This window comes from Gossypium arboreum, unplaced genomic scaffold, assembly GCF_025698485.1.
Source record: "Gossypium arboreum isolate Shixiya-1 unplaced genomic scaffold, ASM2569848v2 Contig00283, whole genome shotgun sequence".
NCBI classification, from domain to species: Eukaryota; Viridiplantae; Streptophyta; class Magnoliopsida; order Malvales; family Malvaceae; genus Gossypium; species Gossypium arboreum.
Window position 1 is genome coordinate 14934 of NW_026440399.1, and position 25018 is coordinate 39951.

Consider the following 25018-nt stretch of genomic DNA (forward strand, 5'->3'; position numbering starts at 1 on the left):
AGTTTCAATTTTTAAACGAGAGGGATAAGCAAAAATACCAATTGAAATAATAAGTTCAATTGAAATTTTTTTTCATCAATCATTATAAATGGTATTCACAAAATGAGGCGGCAGGACAAGAGTAGAAAAGAAAAGAAATCGATTCATCATCTTTGTAGTTAGGTCAAGAAAAACCTTTGGATCTAATACAAGAATACAAGAAAAGCCGCCTCACAAATATTGATTAGTAGAATTTTTTATTCCTTGCTCTTTTTTTATCTATATCTAACGACTACTCTTACTTGTTACTAGACGACTAAGCAATTCCTTAAAATAAAAATAAAAAAAAAAGAGCTTCAACAAAAACAAAACCTCTTGTGCAACTACGAAAAAAGTCAATTTTATATTTCGCATCTAATTGACTTGCGGAAATATAATTTCCTTCATGAATTATTATAAACCAACTCGTTGGATTCACGGGTTACCTGATCTTCCGTTTCTAGGCCCAAGCCAATACCTCCAGGAATTTGAGAATTTTCTATTGCATGATACCTGGTTATACATCGACAAGCAAGAAGAAGAAAAGAATTATCTAGCACTTCGTCGATATACTGTTTGAAATTGCGTTGCTGTGTCAGAAGAAGGATAGCTATACTGATTCGGTATACTCTAAAATACCTTTGGTACAATATTGACGATCTCACAAAGATTTAGTTTCGGTGAATTCCATTTACTGATCCATCTTTTACGGAATCGATCCCTACAAGAATATGTGGAGCTCGGCATGTCTGGAAGCACAGGAGAACGTTCTTTTGCTGATATTATTACCAGTATTCGATACTGGGTCATTCATAGTATTACTATACCTTCCCTATTCATCGCGGGTTGGTTATTCGTCAGCACAGGTTTAGCTTATGATGTGTTTGAAGCCCTCGTCCAAACGAGTATTTTACAGAAGAGCCGACAAGAATTCCATTAATAACTGGCCGTTTTGATTCTTTGGAACAACTCGATGAATTTAGTAGATCTTTTTAGGAGGACCCAATGACCATAGATCGAACCTATCCAATTTTTACAGTGCGATGGTTGGCTGTTCACGGACTAGCTGTACCTACCGTTTCTTTTTTGGGGTCAATATCAGCAATGCAGTTCATCCAACGATAAACCTAATTCGAATTAATTATAGAGCTATGACAATCAAACCCGAACGAACAAAATGTTGAATTGAATCGTACCAGTCTCTACTGGGTTATTACTCATTTTGTACTTGCTGTTTTATTTTCAATTATTTCTTCAATTAAGAAAAAAAAAGTAGTAGAATACTAAATAATAGGAATTCTCTTATCCCATTCGGAAGGATTGTATCTCATAATTATCTATGACTGTTTATGTCTTTAGCATGACCACTTGATGAAATGCGGAGGGAAGCGGGATAAATGGCCGATACTACTGGAAGGATTCCTCTTTGGATAATAGGTACGGTAACTGGTATTCCTGTGATCGGTTTAATAGGTATTTTCTTTTATGGTTCATATTCTGGATTGGGTTCGTCCTGTAATATGGAATAATGGATAATGGGACGAACTAAGTTATAGGCATGAAAGTGTAAGAACTCAACAGGGCCCGCCTCCTCTTTCTTTGTCTGATTCGCGAGGAAGGGTCCGTTGAATTCTTAATGATCATGATCATAATATTTTGGTCGTATAAATGACAACAAATGGATCACTTTTTCCGATGATTTTTTTGAAAAATGAACTCAATTTCAATTAATTGATTCATAGCATCTGCTCTTCGATAGTATCTATCGATACTTTCAAGGTTAGAAGAAAAAGAATCACTCAATTGGATGACACAATACAATATATATTTAATATTTCTTTTTCTGTCGACCAGATTCAAACCTTTTCTAGACTAGTCTAACCTTACTCGATTTATTTTAGTATTTCATCAAAGTTTGAAATTATTTTATAAGTTTATCGCCTTGATTCTATTTTATCAAAAAAATCAGTGATTCCTTCTCTTTTTGGTTGTCCATTACTTAGTATATTATACTTATTTCGACTTATTTTATACTTATTATATTATCCTTATTACTTATTCTATTATAAGTAAATCGAAAAAATAAAGGGTTCTGAAAAATCTGGAAAAATCGAAACTAAGAATAGAAATCTTTGACGAACGGGTCCCGGAATTGTTATTATTTCGACACAAGAAAGAATTTTACACTTTTCTTGTGTCGAAGGCTAGAAAGACGAAGAATACTCCTGTAATTATTTGTTCCCCTCATTTAATTTATCCTTCCTTTCTATTCTCCACTTATCTTATGTTTAGTATCTACTCAAATTGAATTTAGAAAACAAAACCTATTCTGTAACATTTAAATCTGACACTGACAATAGGAATATAATTACACCCCCAATTTAGTCAATTTAGATTGAAAAAAAAAAAAGAGTAAAGACAAATAGTCTTCTTCACAATATACATATTTTGTTTTGAATTTTGAATGCGGTAAAAGCAATTCCTAGAGAAAGAATAGAAACAAGCAAAAGACTTTTCATCCCTTTTTTCATTATACCTAACCTAATTGCCAGGAATAATTTGTTCTTTTTACAAATTTGATGTTGATAAATCCACAGATCTAGAAATTCATTTCGGACACTTGAACCTTCTCAAACTGTTTCTTTTTAAGAACCAAAAAGATTTGTGCAAAAACAATAGATGCCAAGAAGAACAAAAGACCTTGGACGCGTAGTGGGTCTTGAAGTACTATTTCTGCATCCCCCTGACCAAATCCACCCACATTAGGATTAATTGTTAATGGTTGATCGAGTTTGATAGATTCACCCTCTGAAACAAGTTCTGGTCCTGGGGATAATATCAACCACTTGATGTCCATCAAGGCATCCGTTATGGTTATTTCGTACCCCTTTTTCTTTTCGTATGATTTTGCTTACTATACCTGTTGCCGTAGCATTATAAACAGTATTGTTACTTTTGTTCCCGTCAGGATAAATCTGGCCCTTCCCTGTTTCCGCCTACGTATATGGGATATTTTAAGAAATGAGCATCCTTATTACTAGCAGGGTCTGGGGAAAGAATAGGAAAGGTGATTTCACTATATTTTTTACCAGGAACAGGACCTATCACAAGAATATTTTTCTTAGTGGGGCGGTAGTTCTGAAAGACAGATTGCCTATCTTTTCTTTCATCTCAGGCGAAATACGATCAGGCAGGGCTAACTCAAACCCCTCTGGTAAAATAAGAACAGCACCCACATTCAAGCCCCTTTCTTACCATTAGCAAGAACTTGTTTCAGTTGCATATCATAAAGAATTCTAACAACCGCTTCAAATACAGTATCAGGAAGTACCGCTTGTGGAACCTCAATATCCACAGGTTTATTCGCTAAATGGCAATTGGCACATACAATACATGATTGCTTCTCGTGGATTTTCATACCCTGCTGCGCAAAATGGGATATGCATTTGAAATGGAAGCCCGGTTATTATATAGATCATGAGCGATACGGAAATGGATCGAGTAATCTCCTCCTTTATCCAAGAAAAAGTATTTCTAGTTTGCATGGTGGTATTCAAGAATCAGTCCATGAAATTTTAATGAATTTGAAAGAAATTGTATTGAGAGGAATTTGTATGGAACTCGTAACGCCTTTATTTGTGCCAAGGGTCCCGGATATGTAACTGCTCAAGACATCATCTTACCACCTTCTGTGAAATCGTTGATAATACACAGCATGTAGCCAGCCTAACCGAACCAATTGATTTGTGTATTGGATTACAAATCGAGAGAAATAGAGGATACAGTATAAAAACGCCAAGAACTTTCGACGGAAGTTATCCTATAGATGCTGTATTCATGCCTGTTCGAAATGCGAATCATAGTATTCATTGTTATGGGAATGATAATGAAAACAGGAGATACTTTTCTAGAAATATGGACAAATGGAAGTTTAACTCGAAAGAAGCACTGAAGCTTCTCGTAATTTGATTGATTTATTTATTCCTTTTCTACATACGGAAGAAGAAAACTTACATTTAGAAAACAATCAACACGATGTTACTTTACCTTTTTCCGTTTCATGATAGATTAGTTAAACTAACAAAAAGAAAAAAATAGCATTGAAATATATTTTATTGACCAATCAAATTGCCTCCCAGGATCTATAATTGTCTCAAAAGTCAATATACATACATTATTGGACCTTTTGAATAACAGTCGAAGACCTTATGAAAATTGAACACTTTCGCATAGAAGATGTAAAACAAATATTGGGCATTCTAGAAAAAGTAGAAAAAGCATTTCGAAATTGATTTATCAAAATTTTTAATCAATGGATTTTGAACCTTCAGCACAATCCATAGATTCGGACCAGAATTGAATAAATGTATCTAGGGAAATTCACTTTGCCTTTGAAGTGACTACTCCTAGATACACACATCATGATATTTTTTTTAATTGATTCAATTTAAAAAGACCTAAAGTTAAGGATTTATCAATCGGTAATGTTGCTCAATACCCAACCAAAGGCTACTGCAGTACCAATCAAAAAACGGTTGTCGCTACTGGACGACGAAATGGATTTTGGAATTTATTAACATTTTCCAAAAACGGTACTGTTAATAATCCCATGGTACTGAAACCATTAAAACACCCAATAACATTGGGTACTGTACAAGTATTTGAAATACAGGAAAAATACCATTCAGGTAATATTTCCAAGGAGTTGCAAATGGATCCGCGGGTTCACCAATCATTGAAGGTTCTAGAACCGCTAAGCCCACGTTACAAGCAATAGTACAAAGTACTACTGGAAAAATATATAAAAGATCATTGGGCCATGGGTTCCCCATAATAATTATGACCCATACCTTTAGCTAATTTATCTACAGGATCGTTCAAGTCAGGTTTTTTGTTATTAGGATAGGTGAATTTTCTAGATCCATCCCCAAAGGAACCGGACATGATAATTTTCATCATCCGGCTCAAGCAAAAGTCAATCGAATCAAATGGATACAAACGGATACCTATAAAATAAATCTATATTCTATATGTTTAAAATAAATCTATATGTTATCATATATGAATGGTTCCATATGTAAGAAAAAAGTTACCCGATTCCATTTTACGGGTTGCAATTATACATTCAAGAATTTCATTTTACAGGTAAATGCTCAATACCCAAGTAGGCGTACAAAATTGATCGTGATCAAGTGCTTTATGGGTCGTCTTAGGCCTTGCGATTCACCTTTATCCCAAAAATATATCGAGATTTTTACATACAAAGTTTACTTGTTACTAATATAGTCTAGCCTCTTCTTTTAGATCCTTGTTTCACTCCGATAGTATAATTAAATCAGGTCGATGCAGAAGAAATGAATGCATTTTCATACTATTAAGATAAGAAAGTAAAAAAACTAAAATCTAATTTTGATTATGCCAAATCACTTATTCTACTGGATCTTACGGAGCCCTATTTATACATCGTCAGGTCTGATCATAGAAAGATTCTCTTCAAGCGAACCAGCCTATCCTTTGTATGGGGCTTACGGTGGTTGAAACAAAGACACATTTGGTTGTGAATTCAATGTAGCAGATAAAGGCATATTTCTGCAGGCCCAATCAATAGTTCAAGTCACACACTCCATAATTTCTCTTCAGAATTCCTTCAACTATTCATGTCAAATAAATACTAGAATATTGTTGTAGTTGAAGGAAATATCCAAATACATGTCTTATTTTTTTCAATAATCCATATTTGTAGCAATGAAATACTATTGTTCCTCCCCAAGTAATAAGATAAATTATTGGTTACAATATAGCTATGGTCTATATTCTCTATAAAGGACCAGAAATGCCTTGCTTACGTATCATTAGGAAATGCATTAACATAAATACAGCAGTAAGAAGGGTAATACAAAAGTGTAAACTATAAAAACAGGTCAAAGTGGATTGTCCCACACTAGCACTTCCGTAATAACTCTACCAAAGGCGATCCTATTACCGGAATAGCTTCCGGAACGCCTGTTACGATTTGACTGCCCAATAACCAATTTGGTCCCGAGGTAAGAATAACCTGTTACGCCAAAGATGCGGTCAACACACCAGAACCATGTAACCCAAGTTAATTCGCGAGGTTTTTAAAACCACCAGTGAGATAGACACGAAATACGTGCAGGATCATCATTAAGACCATCATACTTGCCGACCATCGATGAACTGATCGGATTAACCAACCAAAGTTAGCTTCAGTCATTATGTATTGAACAGAAGCAAAAGCCTCAGTAACGGTTGGACGATAGTAAAAGTCATAGCAAATCCTGTAGCTACTTGTACAAAAAACAAGTAAGCGTAATTCCTCCTAGACAATAAAATATGTTAACATGAGGAGGAACATATTTACTAGTTATATCATCTGCAATCGCCTGAATTTCAGGCGCTCTTCAGACCAATCATAGACTTTATTGAGATAGGTAAAAAGAGGACCCCCGAGAACCGTATATGAGAATTTCATCTCGTACAGCTCAAACAAAAACACCCAAGTATTAGCTGAAACGGATATGGAATAGAAAGTTTGAAACTTCTTAATCTTTTCATTCAATTTTATCTGAAGACACAAAAGAGTGAAAATCAGCTCTTTGTTGTAGTTGTAATTATAATGCCAAAAATCAAGTCAGCGCAGTCGTCTTTATGTTGATCGTTACAGGCCTCTTGAATCTTCTATTTACCTACTTATTTCTTTTCTTTGCTTTGATTTGTTCTTTGTATGAAATGTGGCTTTATTCTTGTTTTCTTTCTTTTGATAGAATTCTCTTGTTAAGACCCTATGAATCAATTGAAACTTCAGATTCATACCAGAACCGCGATGATTCAATAAAACCTTCAAACTAAGTCAAAGATTCTTTGAGTAAGAACCATTGGATCATCACTTATTCAATCAATAGAATAGATATAATAAATAAAAATACAAAAGAAAGGTTTGTCCTTTGATCAAAATAAGCATAAACTAAATGAGGTTTGAAAGAATAAAAAATCTTTCGATTTATAAATAATATAACTCTTTCTTTGAATTTTTTTTGAGTCCGGCGAGGTTTGAATATTAAGTATGAATCATAGTTCAAATACTTTGTGATCCATTTCATATATTCCGTGCTCCAGATACTAGAATGACTATCCGACGGGATAAAACTATCTCGATCAAGATGACAGACCCATTTTCTGTACTATCAATAGGATCAATTATAACAAGTCACACTCATATTCGGAAATACAGAAACAAATAAATTTCGCGGTCGAACTACCGAAATAGAATGGGGCTAAAAATCCGAAACTAAAAGTTTCAATTTTTGTATTGAAACGCGAGGCTTCGTGATTCTTGTGAATCTAATTCATTGAAATTCCATCCAGTAAAACGGAAGAATTATAAATCTCCAAAATAATAGATAAGAATATCGCAAATAAAATTGCGACACCCATCAAAGGAGTCGTTCCCCATCCAGGGCTACCTTACCATATTCCGAATTCAATGGTTTCAAAAATCCACAACAGTTCGTCTTGGACCAGATCTAGAACTACCCTCAACGGTTTGTAGCCATAAATCTTATTTTGTATTCAGTGAGATCTGTTGACTTTGTATATCATTCCGCTGTAAATAAACAATCTTATCATAGACCCATTGTGATCTTGAAATTATATAATAATGGAAACAGCAACCTTAGTCGCCATCTCTATATCTGGTTTACTTGTAAGTTTTACTGGGTACGCCTATATACTGCTTTTGGGCAACCCTCTCAACAATTAAGAGATCCATTCGAGGAACACGAGGACTAATTGAGTAATGAGCCTCCCAATATTGGGGCTCATTACTCAATTGAATAATGAAAATCATTTCATTTTTTAGTTAGAATTTTAGGCGGTTCTCGAAAAGATAGCGAAAAAATTATCCTAGGTAGATACTAAGAGAGAATGTATAAACCAATGCTTCCATAAATTCGATCGTGGTTTACAATTATAGCTTCCGTACCTGTTTATTTGGAATCATCTCCCGAATAAAGAAAGAACAAGAATCAAAGAAAAGGCAGCGATTTAAATCAAGATTTTCCAGCAGCCTATGGCAAATCACAAATAAGTAGAAGCAAAAATAACAAAGCAATCTTGCATCAGACTACTTGTCTTCTTGTAGTTGGATCTCAAGTTTTGGAATGCTCAAATTCCTTGAGCATCAAATCTGGATCAATACCGCAAAACATCTCTGAACAGGGTTCTAGCACCATGCCAAATGTGTCCGAAGAAGAAAAGCAAGGCAAACGAAGCATGCCCAAAGTAAACCAACCCCTCGGACTGCTACGAAAACACCATCGGTTTCAAAGTAGCACGATCTAATTCAAAATTTCACCCAATTGAGCACGTCTAGCATATTTTTCACAGTAGCAGGATCACTATAACTCACTCCATTGAGTTCGCCGCCATAGAACTCAACAGTTACACCTACTTGTTCGACACTATACTTTGATTCTGCCCTTCTAAAGGGACATCCGCTCTAACAATTCCGTCTCCGTCTACCAAAACAACCGGAAATGTTTCAAAAAAGTGAGCATACGACGTACAAAAGTTCACGCCGTCTTTATCTCTAAAGATAGGGTGCCTAACCACAACGGCTATTCCATCCCCGTTGTCCATTGAACCCGCTCTGAATAATCCTCCTTTTGCCGGATTATTGCCAATGTAATCATAAAAAGCTAATTTTCAGGAATTTTAGACCAAGCTTCTGATAAACTTTGATTTTGCTAACAGCACTAACCCTTCGATATATTTCTTGCTGGAAGTATCCTTGATCCCATTGATAACGAGTAGGACCAAATAATTCGATGGGGTAGTTGCTGAACCATACCACATAGTTCGGCAACAACAAAAGCTGCAAAAAGACAGCAGCTATACTGGAAAGGACGGTTTCAATATTTCCCATACGTAATCCTTTGTATAAACGTTGGGGCGGACACTAAGATGGAATAAGCCCGCTAATATCTTAATGTCCCTGCTGCAATATGATGAGAGGCTATTCCTCCCGGAACAAAGGATCAAAACCTTCCGCCCCACGGTTTACAGGTTGGACCTTGCCAGTTAGTCCATAAGGTCCACACCCATATTCCAGGACCATACAATCCTGTTACATGAAATGCGCCAAAGCCAAAGCAAGCCACTCCTGAGAAAATAAATGAATTCCAAAAATCTTGGGCAAATCAAGAAGGTTTTCCTGTGCGCTCATCACAAAAATTTCTAGATCCCAATATACCCAATGCCAGATAGCTGCCAAGGCACAAGCCAGAAAACACAATATGTGCTCAGGCCACACCTTCGTAACTCAAATACGGATTTATAGTCCCCCTGTAATACTCAACCGCCCATGAATTGGTTATTCCTAAACAGAGTCATGAAGGGTATAACGAACATACCTTGTCTCCACATTGGATCAAGAACAGGATCGGAGGGATCAAAAACGGCTAATTCATATAGAGCCATTACCGAACAGCCCAACCAGCAGCCGTATGCATTATATGAACAGAAAGCAAGCGACCAGGATCATTCAATACGACAGTATGAACACGATAAAGGCAAACCCATGAAATACCCTTTATCAACGAAAAATAGACACTATGTAACTTTATTGCATTGGAATACCTCCCTTTTGGGTGGATTCTTTCGGAGAAAGGATTAATATTTGTTCTATTCCATTAGTAATTAAGGAAGAATTCGGCTCAGAAGAAAAAGAAAGCAGATCTATTCTATACCCGATAAGTATCAATACGCAATGGGGTTGATCCTATTTTTATGAATGAACGTATCCCTATTTGTTCATCATTCAAAGGACCTATTGGTAGAATTCTCTTTCATTCATTCTGTCTTTCTTTATTTTATATTTTATGGCCTTATTCTATCTATGTATAAAATATGAGGCCAATATTATTAAGACCATTATTACGCTTCCAGATCAAAGTGAAATATAGTATTTAATTCTTTTCTTTCCTTTAATGCCTATTGGTGTTCCAAAAGTTCCTTTTCGAAATCCGGGAGGAAGATGCAGTTTGGGTTGACGTATAGTGCGACTTGTCAAATATATTGGGTCATATAGGATTCCCCGTTCTCTCCTTGATCGAGATATCCTCTGTTTCGCTTAAAAGATTGATTGAATTATCAAAATTTGTAGCGTGAAGTGTAATGAAGTGCAATTAGAGATCCATTTCATTTTTGGAGGTATCCAGATTAATATTTTCAATTAGAATGATTTATGGTTGGCTTGGTTGGACCGAAAAATGAAGCATCAGGCTCCGTTTAGAAAAACCCAATTGGTAATACATTTATGATTACCACCTATATCATAATCATAAATCTTTTTATTTACAAATTCGAAATAGAAATAAGAACGATTTCAAACTATTAATCAATCGAATAATATGAAATACGTTGAATATTTGGCGGAAAACATGAAAGAAAAGGAATTAAAATAAAAAGGAAATGAAATCATAGCAAAAGATGTGGTATTGGGTCATTTGTCCTATATGCAAAATCAAAATCAGGCGGATCTTTACTCAGGTAGAGCATAAACCTAAAAAATTGAATAAAAATTGATGAAACCCATTCAGGAACAAGAAAATGACATCGTGATTTGGATTGAATCCCAATGAAAAAAAAATAGATCATGAAAAGTTTGTGCGATAAGTTTGAATTTTCTATATTATAGATTATAGGAAAACGGCAAAACTTATCTTTCTTTAATTTCATTTATTTAAAAATGTAAGAAAAAGCCCTTCGTTAGAAATTAGAAGTTAGAAAAGGCACACTAGAAAAAACGAAGGATGGCTGGAATCTACATTGATTTTTTTTCGCAATTTTTGTTGAACCGTATGCATCAAAAGGTGCCTGTACGGCTACTAAGGATACAATTTTATCCTAATCAACCGACTTTATCGAGAAGATTACTTTTTAGGCCAAGAGGTTGATAGCGAGATCTCGAATCAACTTATTGGTCTTATGGTATATCTCAGTATAGAGAATGATACCAAAGATCTGTATTTGTTTATAAACTCTCCTGGCGGATGGGTAATACCGGAGTAGCTATTTATGATACTATGCAATTTGTGCAACCAGATGTGCATACAATATGCATGGGATTGGCTGCTTCAATGGGATCTTTTCTCCTGGCCGGAGAGAAATTACCAAACGTCTAGCATTCCCTCACTCAGCGCCAATGAGTTTTTATTTGATGGAAGAAAAAAGAAGACTATGCCTTCGCCATATGAAATATGAATTAGTAGTAATAATAATGGCACTTCAATTCGATATGATATTTTTTGATTTCTTTTTTTCAAAACATTAGATTATGTATCGAAAGAGTAGTATGAGAGAAAGGCATTTCAATTTTATCTTAGCTTTCGTGGGCCCATCTCAGCGTCACAAACTTTTTTCTTTTCACAGAGGCTATTAACAATATTTATAACAATATTTATGTTATAAAATAAAAGTACGAAAAAAAGACTATTTTTCTTTCTTTTTTGAAAAAAAAAGAAACTTTGAGATGCTGAATCACAGACGAAATAAATATATAAAGCAACGGAGCCATCATAGTATTTTGAACTTTTCCGAAAAAAAAAAGAAGAATGGTAATTGGATTATTTAGTGATCTGGGTCTAATAGACGCTCTCTCTATTTTCTCTTTTCTTTTTCGATGAAAGAAAAAGAATTCCATTAAAAAATATGCAATGCACAAAAATGCCTGTACGTTGTTCAATTCTATCTTTTTTCTTATTATTCTTTAGCTATTTTAGCTATTCTTCTCGCCTCATTATGTGAGTTAGAAGAACCTTTTATTATGTTATATCATCAGGGTAATGATCCATCAACCTGCTAGTTCTTTTTATGAGGCACAAACAGGAGAATTTATCCTGGAAGCGGAAGAACTACTGAAACTTCGAAAGCCTCACAAGGGTTTATGTAAAAGAACAGGCAAGCCCCTGGGTTGTATCCGAAGACATGGAAAGAGATGTTTTTATGTCAGCAACAGAAGCCAAGCTCATGGAATTGTGGATCTTGTGGCGGTTAAATAAGTTAAATAACAAATAGCAATAGCAACGATTTAACACCAATCCACAATTTAATTAAGATTGATTTAATCCCTCTTCTTCCTTTCCTTCTTAACAAGCCTAAAGCCTAAGGGGTTAATATTTTATTAATCTATTAAATAGAAAAAAGTAATTCAGAATCATCTGGTTAGGATCGATCTAAACCAGTCTATTATATATAATTCAGTATGCCAACTATTAAACAACTTATTAGAAATGCAAGACAGCCAATTAGAAATGTCACGAAATCCCCTGCTCTTGGGGATGTCCTCAGCGCCGAGGAACATGTACTAGGGTGTATGACTTGATTTCAGATCATGGGCTGAGAAAAAAAAACAACTTTTCAGTATCAACGATCCGTACCAGTGAATAGAATGGGGTTCGTCCGTTCACTATCTAAAAAGCTAGATCTACCATATCCTTCTATTGTGTATGAAATTTATGGTTTCCATTGGCGCAAATCAATCTTAGAATTTAAGATGAGAAAAAATTCCCCATTGGTAGCAAATGCTTATCCATTAAGCAGGGAAAATCCTATTTAAAAGCAAAATTATGCTTCGACTCTTGCAAAGAACGGACTAACAGGGTCAGCTGCCCAATTAATCCTCATCCTTACATACCGTTACTGTATAAGATAGATCTCGTTGTGAAAGATCTATTACTGGAAAATTTATGAGTAGAGCCGAAGGTGTGAACTGTACAAGTTACCAATTAAATGAAGGAATGAGCTCCGGTGTATAGAGAGGACCTCACCGTTGAAGTAACCATAGAAACGATGGAACCCTATTTATTTATCCATTTCTATTTACTCCTTTATTTTAGTTAATATGCTTTTTTGATACCTAGTATCAATACAATTTCTTATTTCAAGGCGAAATGAAATGCCTAGAAAAAGGAAAAATCGTGGTCAGGACAGTTAGAGTAGCAAAAGCCATTGGAATTTTTATTTTATACATTGGAAGAATCCGTTTTGTTATTAATAGACTAGAAAAGAATAACTGAAAGAAAGAATTAGTTATTCATCAAAATTTCTTTTATTCAATGACCAGAATTAAACGAGGATATATAGCTCGTAGACGTCGAAAAAAATTAGTTTATTTGCATCAAGCTTTCGGGGGCTCATTCAAGACTTACTCGAACTATTACTCAACAAAGAATAAGAGCTTTGGTTTCGGCTCATCAGGATAGAGATAGGAAAAAAGGTTTTCGTCGTTTGTGGATCACTCGAATAAATGCAGTAATTCGTGGGGTGGGGGTATCCTATAGTTATAGTCGATTAATACACAATCTGTACAAGAAACAGTTGCTTCTGAATCGTAAAATACTTGCACAAATAGCTATCTCAAATAGGAATTGTCTTTATATGATTTCCAACGAGATTAGAAAATAAGGAGATCGGAAGGAATCCAACGAAATGCTTTAAATGAAATGGGGTTCCCTCGAGAATGAACTCAGGGAAGGTAGAGTAGAAATTAATATGATAAAAATTCTGATTCTGATAAGGTCATCAAAACAAGATGAGCGAAGACGCTCAATAAAAAATATTTTTTCTTCCCAACCGGATTCGATTCTTTTGAAGGGGTAAGCCTATTTATTTCTGGTTCTAAGAGCAGTAGTTCTAGTGGTCGACTCGCTTCTTTCAAACTGTTTCTCATTATTAAGAAAGGGTAACGAAGATAAAATACGAGCTTGTTTTATAGCAATAGTAATTAATCGTTGTTGTTTTAAGGTCAATCTATTTACTCGCCTAGATAATATTTTCCTTGTTCACTAATAAATCGACTAATTAAACTCATGTTTCTATAATCAATTCGATCCCCGATTGGATCGAGGGCAAACACTCTGAAAAGATCGCTTGGATTTAAGAAAGAGTCCTTGGATTTATCCATGATTTCTTTATTCCTTATTTCTAATATTTCTAAAAGAATCCTATCCTATCTCTATTTCTAAAATCCTATTTTGAAAATTCAAATTATAAATTAATATAATAAATAGGATTTGGTTTGTTTATTATTATTGTATTGTTTATTTTATTATTATTTATCATTTCAATATATAATTTAAATATATATAAATTAAAATATATTAATAATATTTAAATAAATAATATTAATAATATAGAAGAAAATATGCGTTATATAACTAATTATATACTTAATATATTATATACCTAATGTCATATTTTCATATTCTCAGGAAGTGGTGACATACGAGCACTTGATTCGATTTATTTCTTTATCTCCCCGTGAATTGTATGTTAACAATAAGGACAAATTTCTTCAATTCAATCGACTGGGCGTATTGTGTCGATTTTTTGAGTAATATACCTGGAAATACCCGTTGATTCCTTATTAACGCCGTTTCGAACACAACTGGTACATTCAAAATAATCGTTACTCGGACATCTTTACTCTTGCCATGAACCTCCTTTGAGTTTTAATTCACCCAACTTTTCTATTTTCCGATCAAAAGCGAAGAAGAAAGAATGAAAAAAAAGAAATAAAAGTTGCTAACTCAAAACCAAATCTTGAAAGATTTTTTTGCAATCAATATAGTAAATCAATATAGATTTATAGTAAATAATAAGAATAAGTAATACAACGATTTCGAACTCTATTTAGAATCAAACCACCGTACGGTATTTTCTTTAAGTATCTTGTAGGATACTGTTGTTCCCATTTCTCTTTTCGCTCTACTAGTAATTTAATTGGAGCTTGAACCCGAGTTTCGGTGAGGTTGAATCCACTTTTTTCGTTCTACCTTCCTTATTTATTTTATCTAATTCTTATCTAATTCTAAAAAAAAACTAAAAAAAGGGGGGCGAGAGGTAGTCACAGATATTTGATTGTATCTCGATCTAATCTTTTCGCCCCGTCCGCGACAATAACTCGAATTAAAAAAAGAATGTTAACGCATCCGGGAAGAAACGATTGATCTCTATCAATAAACCCGCTAAAGAACCGAACCAGAGTACTTAGTACCGGTGCTACGGAAAGATATGTTTTAGATCTCGCATTTAAAATCCTCCTTCTTTATCGTATTACATTATGGTAATACATATATAATCGCATGTATGTGTGGTTAAAGACCACTTGGATTTGTCTATTTGCCCGGAATTCCTAATTCAAAATTCAAATTTAAATGTACAATGATTCGATAGATAAGATTTTCCCTTTCTTAAAACAGCAAAACAAAATAGGTCCCTTTCCGCCTGAGAATTCCCGCTAAAAATTCATTTATTATTCATTATATGGTTTGTTATGATATGAGACCAAAATGGAAAGATCCGTTTTATATCAATAGATGAAATAAGGGTGTGGAAAACAACAGGGATTCTCTACAATGACATTGTAGGCCAATTGAAAGGGATGTAGCGCAGCTTGGTAGCGCGTTTGTTTTGGGTACAAAATGTCACGGGTTCAAATCCTGTCATCCCTACCTATTACTTCTCCTTTGAGCAGTAACGAGGAGTCGTTTTAGATTGATTAAAATTAAGCATACATAATCTATCGTTTTCTCATATTATATATGATATATGATAGTATAGTTGTGCGCGATGTATTGGGTTATAAAATAAAAGAATCCTCTTTTTACAGTCTTATTTATTGAAAGCGCTCTTAGTTCAGTTCGGTAGAACGTGGGTCTCAAAACCCAATGTCGTAGGTTCAAATCCTACAGCGCGATTCCGCTCTTGTTAGGTCGAATTACACCGAACTGAAAAAAAAATTGAACAGCAATTCGAATTTGACCTCCTTGGATTAAATTATTAAATTCAAATTATTAAATAAATTGAAATTAAAAATTTAAAAATTAAAGGTCAGTCAAAAAAAGGTATGTTAATTAATCAAAGGTCAACTGATCACCACGTCTGTATTGTAAATATGCGGTTACGAATAATCCAGCCAAAGTAATAGAAATTAGACCTAAGACGATTCCAAATAGAAAAACTTCAATCATTTCAATTTATTTGAAAGGAGAAAAGAAAGGTAATATCTATCCTAAATATTAATTTCTATTGCCCATGAATATCAATACCTAATAATTGATAATTAACACGGTGAGAGCTATAGAATATATGGAATAGGGCAGAAAGCTTTGTTTTTATGAATTGTTCGTTCATTGAATTAATTTTCAAATAAGTCGTATCTTACTCAGACCAATAAATAAAGCTGAGGTTATAGTTAAAGCCGCTAGTAAAAACCGAAATAACTAGTTATAGTAGGCATGAAGGAGCTAAATGAAATATGTTCTTTTTATACATATGTTTATAAAGCACTTACCTAAGTTTCAATTTTTAAACGAGAGGGATAAGCAAAAATACCAATTGAAATAATAAGTTCAATTGAAATTTTTTTTCATCAATCATTATAAATGGTATTCACAAAATGAGGCGGCAGGACAAGAGTAGAAAAGAAAAGAAATCGATTCATCATCTTTGTAGTTAGGTCAAGAAAAACCTTTGGATCTAATACAAGAATACAAGAAAAGCCGCCTCACAAATATTGATTAGTAGAATTTTTTATTCCTTGCTCTTTTTTTATCTATATCTAACGACTACTCTTACTTGTTACTAGACGACTAAGCAATTCCTTAAAATAAAAATAAAAAAAAAAGAGCTTCAACAAAAACAAAACCTCTTGTGCAACTACGAAAAAAGTCAATTTTATATTTCGCATCTAATTGACTTGCGGAAATATAATTTCCTTCATGAATTATTATAAACCAACTCGTTGGATTCACGGGTTACCTGATCTTCCGTTTCTAGGCCCAAGCCAATACCTCCAGGAATTTGAGAATTTTCTATTGCATGATACCTGGTTATACATCGACAAGCAAGAAGAAGAAAAGAATTATCTAGCACTTCGTCGATATACTGTTTGAAATTGCGTTGCTGTGTCAGAAGAAGGATAGCTATACTGATTCGGTATACTCTAAAATACCTTTGGTACAATATTGACGATCTCACAAAGATTTAGTTTCGGTGAATTCCATTTACTGATCCATCTTTTACGGAATCGATCCCTACAAGAATATGTGGAGCTCGGCATGTCTGGAAGCACAGGAGAACGTTCTTTTGCTGATATTATTACCAGTATTCGATACTGGGTCATTCATAGTATTACTATACCTTCCCTATTCATCGCGGGTTGGTTATTCGTCAGCACAGGTTTAGCTTATGATGTGTTTGAAGCCCTCGTCCAAACGAGTATTTTACAGAAGAGCCGACAAGAATTCCATTAATAACTGGCCGTTTTGATTCTTTGGAACAACTCGATGAATTTAGTAGATCTTTTTAGGAGGACCCAATGACCATAGATCGAACCTATCCAATTTTTACAGTGCGATGGTTGGCTGTTCACGGACTAGCTGTACCTACCGTTTCTTTTTTGGGGTCAATATCAGCAATGCAGTTCATCCAACGATAAACCTAATTCGAATTAATTATAGAGCTATGACAATCAAACCCGAACGAACAAAATGTTGAATTGAATCATACCAGTCTCTACTGGGGTTATTACTCATTTTACTTGCTGTTTTATTTTCCAATTATTTCAATTAAGAAAAAAAAGTGATGAATACTAAATAATAGTAGAATTCTCTTATCATTCGGAAGGATTGTATCTCACAATTATCTATGACTGTTTATGTCTTTAGCGACCACTTGATGAAATGCGGAGGGGCTGGGATAAATGGCCGATACTACTGGAAGGATTCCTCTTGGATAATAGGTACGGTAACTGGTATTCCCGTGATCGGTTTAATAGGTATTTTCTTTTATGGTTCATATTCTGGATTGGGTTCGTCCCTCGTAATATGGAATAATGGATAATGGGACGAACTAAGTTGTAAACATTGAAAGTGTAAGAACTCAACAGGGCCCACCTCCTCTTTCTTTGTCTGATCTGCGAGAAGGGTCCCGTTGAATTCTTAATGATCATGATCATAATATTTTGATCGTATAAATGACAACAAATGGATCACTTTTTCCGATGATTTTTTGAAAAATGAACTCAATTTCAATTAATTGATTCATAGCATCTGTTTCTTCGATAGTATCTATCGATACTTTCAAGGTTAGAAGAAAAAGAATCACTCAATTGGATGACACAATACAATATATATTTAATATTTTTTTTTCATCGACCAGATTCAAACCTTTTCTAGACTAGTCTAACCTACTCGATTTATTTTAGTATTTCATCAAAGTTTGAAATTATTTTATAAGTTTATCGCCTTGATTCTATTTTATCAAAAAAATCAAAAGGATTCCTTCTCTTTTTTTTGGTTGTCCATTACTTAGTATATTATACTTATTTCGACTTATTTTATACTTATTATATTATCCTTATTACTTATTCTATTATAAGTAAATCGAAAAAATAAAGGGTTCTGAAAAATCTGGAAAAATCAAACTAAGAATAGAAATCTTTGACGAACGGGTCCCGGAATTGTTATTATTTCGACACAAGAAAAGGAATTTTACACACCCTTTTCTTGTGTCGAAGGCTAGAAAGACGAAGAATACTCCCTGTAATTATTTGTTCCCCTCATTTAATTTATCCTTCCTTTCTATTCTCCACTTATCTTATGTTTAGTATCTACTCAAATTGAATTTAGAAAACAAAACCTATTCTGTAACATTTAAATCTGACACTGACAATAGGAATATAATTACACCCCCAATTTAGTCAATTTAGATTGAAAAAAAAAAAAGAGTAAAGACAAATAGTCTTCTTCACAATATACATATTTTGTTTTGAATTTTGAATGCGGTAAAAGCAATTCCTAGAGAAAGAATAGAAACAAGCAAAAGACTTTTCATCCCTTTTTTCATTATACCTAACCTAATTGCCAGGAATAATTTGTTCTTTTTTACAAATTTGATGTTGATAAATCCACAGATCTAGAAATTCATTTCGGACACTTGAACCTTCTCAAACTGTTTCTTTTTAAGAACCAAAAAGATTTGTGCAAAAACAATAGATGCCAAGAAGAACAAAAGACCTTGGACGCGTAGTGGGTCTTGAAGTACTATTTCTGCATCCCCCTGACCAAATCCACCCACATTAGGATTAATTGTTAATGGTTGATCGAGTTTGATAGATTCACCCTCTGAAACAAGTTCTGGTCCTGGGGATAATATCAACCACTTGATGTCCATCAAGGCATCCGTTATGGTTATTTCGTACCCCTTTTTCTTTTCGTATGATTTTGCTTACTATACCTGTTGCCGTAGCATTATAAACAGTATTGTTACTTTTGTTCCCGTCAGGATAAATCTGGCCCTTCCCTGTTTCCGCCTACGTATATGGGATATTTTAAGAAATGAGCATCCTTATTACTAGCAGGGTCTGGGGAAAGAATAGGAAAGGTGATTTCACTATATTTTTTACCAGGAACAGGACCTATCACAAGAATATTTTTCTTAGTGGGGCGGTAGTTCTGAAAGACAGATTGCCTATCTTTTCTTTCATCTCAGGCGAAATACGATCAGGCAGGGCTAACTCAAACCCCTCTGGTAAAATAAGAACAGCACCCACATTCAAGCCCCTTTCTTACCATTAGCAAGAACTTGTTTCAGTTGCATATCATAAAGAATTCTAACAACCGCTTCAAATACAGTATCAGGAAGTACCGCTTGTGGAACCTCAATATCCACAGGTTTATTCGCTAAATGGCAATTGGCACATACAATACATGATTGCTTCTCGTGGATTTTCATACCCTGCTGCGCAAAATGGGATATGCATTTGAAATGGAAGCCCGGTTATTATATAGATCATGAGCGATACGGAAATGGATCGAGTAATCTCCTCCTTTATCCAAGAAAAAGTATTTCTTTATCTCGAATAGAATATTAATTTATTCCTAGGAACAAGAAGATTGAATCGGAAATATCGACGGATTCTTGTGGAGTCCAAATAAATATGAAATAAAAAAATCGACTGTTCCAATTTCATCTCTATCAATTTTAATATCAGAATAGTGGATATAGTCACGATTCAATGGGTTAGATCCACTTACTTTTCTTTTGTTGATTTCTAATCTTTACAATTCTTTACAATGGATTTGATTGGAATAATCTAATTCAAAATCAAAACAAAATAGAAATATATATTTGTCGCTTCAAGAGACGGCTTATCATTATTCATTATAATTTCAACTTTCTTTTAGAATTACTCTACTCTAACTCATTAGAATAATAACTTATTAGAGTTAAATTATACAATTTCTAATTCAATTATTATACATATACAGTTGGGTTTTTATTACCAATAAAAACAACATCCCTAGTATTCAATATGAATACTACCATTTCATAGGAGTTTTATGAAAAAAAAAAGTCAAAAGCCCCTTATCGGATTTGAACCGATGACTTACGCCTTACCATGGCGTTACTCTACCACTGAGTTAAAAGGGCGGTTCGATTCAATTACTGAATGAATTAGTAGACGGATAAGATCTATTTATATATATATAAGTATATGCAGTAGACTCATAGTGGCTAGTAGCTCTCAGGAATGAGAATTCTAATTTACTTAACGTGTAGAGGTAAAATGGTTTTATTGGTATTGGGTTTGATAAATATCAATGCAATGAATTGTTTCAAGGCCAATCATAATTGGCTTATCAGAACAGAACGAAATTCATTTATTTGATTAATACAGGTACCTTAGCAATTCGACATAGATCAATCTATTTTATCGAAACATGTGATGAAGGATTTGCTTTGTCCACCGAACCCAATTTTTAGTTTTTAGAAAAAAAAACACACACACATAATTTTCGATAACTTCTTGCTGCCTCTTCCAAAAATTCCCGATTTACTTTTTGTTAATTTACCGGCTTAGTGTGAGATAGAAACATGCCTGTCTCGTCGTAATAATGAGTGAATCAATGAATGAAAGTGGAAAAAATGAAGGTTAACTCCCTTTTTTATGTTTATGTTAAACCAATCACTGATCTTATACTTTGTATTATTAATATAATCTAGTTTCTTTTTATAATATCTATTTATTTCTATTTTATAATATCTATTTATTTCTAATAAATATTTATATAATAGATTGAATTTATCTAATTTATTTCTATATCGAATAGAGTGGCGATGAATGATTTACTGAGTATAAATCGTGAATCTAAAATGGAAAATCATAAAAGATGGAAAAAGCTCTCGGCTCTAGTCATTCCATTATATTGACAATTTCAAAAAACTGCTCATACTATGAGCATAGTATGTCGCAGTCAGGCAAGTATGCCCCCATCGTCTAGCGTTCAGGACACCTCTCTTTCAAGGAGGCAGCGGGGATTCGACTTCCCTGGGGGTGAATTACTGAAAGGAAGTTGATCATGGATTATCAATAAACCTAAATTGATTCTTCCTGGGTCGATGCCCGAGCGGTTAATGGGGACGGACTGTAAATTCGTTGGCAATATGTCTACGCTGGTTCAAATCCAGCTCGGCCCAATAATTCGCTGATCCGCCATAACCTAAAATGCCCATTTTTTGTATTTTGTTTTCCCGAAAAGCCAAACAAAAAAATTAGGGAAGAATAAAAAAAGTCCAATTTTGTGATATATCCATCTACTATTTGTTTTTTATTTTGTTCTATTTATTTAGTTGTTCCCATAAATTGCCTTATGACGCTGCTCTGATTCATATCAGGATCATTAAATAGAAAGTTTAATGAAAAGAAAAAGAGTAAAGTAAACAAAAAAGAAGACTCTTTTTTGTTTTCATTTTCAAATTGATTATTGATCGATTTATTTGGCAATAACGAAAGGATTCCTAGTAACTAGTAATCCGCGTCGCTCTCACTCAAAGTGCATACCCGTATGGATATCAATATATTACTCGCGCCTTTGTTTGTTTTAACCCGGCTGAATCTAAAATCTAAATAGAAAATGGCTTGAATGAAATCATAAGACTATCTCTGTTTGTACACTTTTCTTTATTTCCCTGGGATTGTAGTTCAATTGGTCAGAGCACCGCCCTGTCAAGGCGGAAGCTGAGTTCGAGCCCCGTCAGTCCCGACGGATAAAATTTTTAAAATACATCAATAGATCCCTCCGTTTTCTGTCAAAGGGGATACAAATGACAGAATTTCATTCCCAACGATATCTTTATCTTTTTTTTTATTTATTTTTTCCTTTCTCTTTTTTGTTGGGGTTTATTTGGAAACTATTTGTAAACGGTGAAAGTGGAAAAGCAGTCAGATGATACATCATCAGATGATTGTACAAGGAAGGCGGTAGATTATCGAAAAGAAGGGTGGAAAAGAATATATATAAATAAATTCTTTGATTGGACCAGGCATCACTTTTTATGTTCGGTGTGGATAAAAGATCTTCCTATGTTATACTATTCAATTCTCGACGGTGAATCGATTTGATAGCCTAGATATTATTCATGATATTGATCCGATTCGATGTCATTGAAATGTAAGTCATTGCATTGAATTTACAAGCGACAAATTTATCATCTCTATGGGATTAAATCGAGTTATTGCGAAGTAAAAAATGAAATTATGGTAAATATTCTCGCATTTATTGCTACAGCGCTGTTCATTCTAGTTCCTACCGCTTTTTTACTTATAATATACGTAAAAACTGTCAGTCAAAGTGATTAATTTGAATGAAACTTGACTTTTTATCAAGGAGTTAAGAAAAAAAGGATTCAAATCTCACGTCTTAAATAAAATGAATGGACTAGAATCAGCAGTATCCTATAAAACTCGATAGTATGGTAGAAAAAAAATATGAATCTTTCTACCATACTATCTATATCTATTGTAATGTAGAAAGATACAAGCTTAATATAGATGAATCCACAATATGTATCTTCATACATGTCGATATCAATTAAAGATATGTACTGTACATAGTATCTCAATTTTATTTCTTCGCTTGATCTATTTTATTTGTGTTGATTTCAATTAATCTGAAATAATTGAAAACCAAATCTTACGATTTTATAATTCTTTCATTTCATGGATTTGATTTTTGGTGGATACCGAGATTCCTATTAAAATAATCAGAAATGAAGGAAGGATAATGATATGAAATGAGTCAATAAAGCATTTCATAAATGAAATTCAAATAAAACAGGGTAAGTGTCTAATAATAACCTTGACTACACTAAGGCAAGATCTTATTAAAATGAAATTAAATAAAAAAACTTTTTTCTTTGAACAGTAAAGAGGAGAAATAAAAACAAGCAAATACAGAAAACAAAGGGGTTCCTTGTCCCTCATTGTCCGTTCATAACTCTGGTAAGAGCTGGTTCATCAAAATAGAAAATTTAGGAAGAATTCTTTTTTTTTATTGCCTATCATCCGGATCCCTTTTACTTTCGAAATACGAACATGGGGATTATTGAAATGTTTATTTGATTTTGATTGAAAGGTGTTATTCATAGAATACATTACTCCACTAGAATCCAAGAATTTCGAAATGAAGACTAATAAAATAGTTAAAATAAAAAAGGCTTTGCAAAACGATCTAAAACAATTGATACGGTTTGATTCCTCAACCCCGAAAGGAAAATGTAAAGACTACCATTAAAAGCAGCTTCAAGCAAGACTTACCATATCCATGTGTATTATATCCCTATCTCTATGAATATAGAAACAAATATGAAGGAATTCAATTTTTCCATTATTGTTCACTAATAATAGTGTAATTACTGGCGCAGAGTCAAAAAGAAAGAATTGTGACACGCCACCGTTGATGAATCACTTCGATAAATCCGCATATAACAAGCTCTTATATGATTTCGAAGTAAAATCGAGAACCATTAAGCACAAGCAAAATGCGCAGTAACACTTTTGGAAGTATCAAAAGAATGTTACTCACATGTATCAATAATAAGACTTATTCTTTCTTTTGGTGTCCCTCATTAAGTAAAAGCCAATTATCTATCAATCTAATATTAATTGGATGCCTGAACACTCAAGACTTTCATCCGTCTGTATACAAAGTATCTTCCAACCCTTCTACAACCATTCATTAGTTAATTAGACACTCCCGTTATCCAATCTAATTCAAGACTCCTCTAGTAGCCACTCCATTAGTAAGGGGGGCTCCCATATCAAGATTTACTGATTCCCTTCCACTACTTTAGTTTTTCCTTGAATCCTAGACGTTAGGAGACGTTAGGATTTCGAGTTTTTTGTTGATCAGGCGACACCCGGATTTGAACTGGGGAATAAGGGGTTTGCAGTCCCCGCCTTACCGCTCGGCCATGTCGCCAAAAGGTTACAAACAAAAAAAGGAGAGTATCTCCCTTTTCTTTTTCATTTTTAGATCGGATCCATACCTTCAATTGGTTATAGTATCTCAAGACACACAATATCTAAAAACTTTCCCTTTCTTTTCTATTGAAAAAGAAAATGTGGATTCTCAGTTACAAAAGTAAAAATTCAGGACAAATAAATTGGAACCATTAACTATTGACTGCAAATTTATGGACGATTCTTCTTCACTTGTCTTTTTCTAATGGTATAAGAAAATAAAACTGGATACATAACTAAATTGATTTTTTTTTCAATAAAAAAAAACTTTCTTAATTTCAAGTATATTATAATAATATAACAGCAATTATCAGTCTATGTAAACCCCAGAGCATAAGTTGTTACACAGTTATAGTTATCTAATGAGGTATTTTATCTATCTAGATATGATGTCCATAGGGAATCAGCAAGAAATTATCGTGTTTCAATTTTTCATTGAATAGATTAAAATAAAAGAAAAAATAGAATTTTTGATAGAGCACGCCATGTCTTGTCTCCATTAGAGCGTTATAATGGAATAAAAGAAAGACATATATAAATAGAAATGCTATATCTGCACCTGTTTAATAAATAGAAGCCCCTTTTCGTACGCACTTCAATCATATTCTAAAT

At 33.8% G+C, this 25018-nt stretch overlaps 3 non-coding genes and 3 pseudogenes across 3 annotated transcripts; 2 read left to right on the plus strand and 4 right to left on the minus strand.

Moving 5' to 3' along the window:
• Window positions 1–2443: 2443 nt before the first annotated feature.
• LOC128288763 (cytochrome f-like) lies at window positions 2444–3563 on the minus strand (annotated as a pseudogene).
• A 2182-nt stretch (window positions 3564–5745) lies between these two features.
• LOC128288764 (cytochrome b6-like) lies at window positions 5746–6657 on the minus strand (annotated as a pseudogene).
• Window positions 6658–15477: 8820 nt separating this feature from the next.
• Window positions 15478–15551, plus strand: TRNAP-UGG (transfer RNA proline (anticodon UGG)). Its single transcript has one exon. It is a non-coding gene; the product is annotated as a tRNA-Pro (tRNA).
• Window positions 15552–18863: 3312 nt separating this feature from the next.
• Window positions 18864–24359, minus strand: LOC128288761 (cytochrome f-like; annotated as a pseudogene).
• Window positions 20464–20535, minus strand: TRNAT-GGU (transfer RNA threonine (anticodon GGU)). The gene has a single exon. It is a non-coding gene; the product is annotated as a tRNA-Thr (tRNA).
• TRNAY-GUA (transfer RNA tyrosine (anticodon GUA)) lies at window positions 21499–21582 on the plus strand. Its single transcript has one exon. It is a non-coding gene; the product is annotated as a tRNA-Tyr (tRNA).
• Window positions 24360–25018: the final 659 nt, after the last annotated feature.